Source organism: Meleagris gallopavo, unplaced genomic scaffold (assembly GCF_000146605.3).
Source record: "Meleagris gallopavo isolate NT-WF06-2002-E0010 breed Aviagen turkey brand Nicholas breeding stock unplaced genomic scaffold, Turkey_5.1 ChrUn_random_7180001950720, whole genome shotgun sequence".
Lineage (NCBI taxonomy): Eukaryota > Metazoa > Chordata > Aves > Galliformes > Phasianidae > Meleagris > Meleagris gallopavo.
Window position 1 is genome coordinate 1 of NW_011212034.1, and position 886 is coordinate 886.

The 886-nt window shown below is 59.8% G+C and overlaps 1 long non-coding RNA gene across 1 annotated transcript; it reads right to left on the minus strand.

The window, feature by feature from the left end:
- Nucleotides 1-201: 201 nt before the first annotated feature.
- Nucleotides 202-859, minus strand: LOC104916896. The gene is made up of 4 exons (XR_796702.2): nt 801-859; nt 632-710; nt 449-541; nt 202-314 (listed from the first exon to the last, which is right to left on the minus strand). It is a non-coding gene; the product is annotated as an uncharacterized LOC104916896 (long non-coding RNA).
- Between the last annotated feature and the right edge of the window lie 27 nt (nt 860-886).

An 886-nucleotide genomic window follows, 5' to 3' on the forward strand; every position in this document is an offset into this window, starting at 1 on the left:
GATTTGGGGGCGGGCAGTGAGGATTTGGGGGTATAGCTGGGACGCGTGGTGGTTTCGGGGCGAGGATTTTGGGGCAGGGGGAGCGAAGTTTAAGGGCATGAAAAAAGAACTCGAAAACACAGGGGTTGGAAATGAGAATTCGGAGCGGGGGATGAAGAAGTCGGGGCACAGAGAAAGAATTTGGGGTGGAAAAGATGAGGTTTTGGGGTGGGAGATCTGACCTGTGCCTGCCGCAGGCGCTGCTCTGTGTCCCCCTGTGTGCTCTCAGCTGCTTCCAAGCGCTGCCGCAGCTCCTCCTGCTCCTGGGAGCGCTCCTATGGGGCAGCAGAGGGTGGAGACCCCAAATTCACCACAGGAAACCCCAGATCCAACCCCCCAGGGATCCCAAGGATGGGACATGGAGCACTCAGGACCCCCTCGAACCTCCCCAAAACCCCCTTGGCCCCACCTGGAGCTGAGCCTGAAGGGCATCGTGTCGACTCTGCACCTCCTGCAGCTCCCGGCTGAGCTCCTCACTCTGCTCCCGCAGCCCCTTCTCCACCTGCCCCCACCCCAAAAAAAATCCTATAGGGACTGCGAGGCCACCCAGAGCCCTTATGGAGCCTCCCAACCCCTCCCCAGGACCCCCAACCTGTGCCGCAGCCTCCAGCTCTTCTTGCAGCCGCCTCTTCTGCTCCTGCAGCTCCTGAATTTCCTGCTCTGCCTCTGCCCTGGGGGTGGTCCAGGTTGAGGGAGGAGGGAGAGATGACGGGGTCCCAAGGTTTTCTGGGACCCCTGACCCTCCCCCAGCTCACTTCTACCTCTGCGTGTTGCTCAGCGCCTCTTTTTCTGCCTGGAGCTGCTGCAAACTTGGGTGAAAAACAAACAAAAACGGTTCAATCAAACC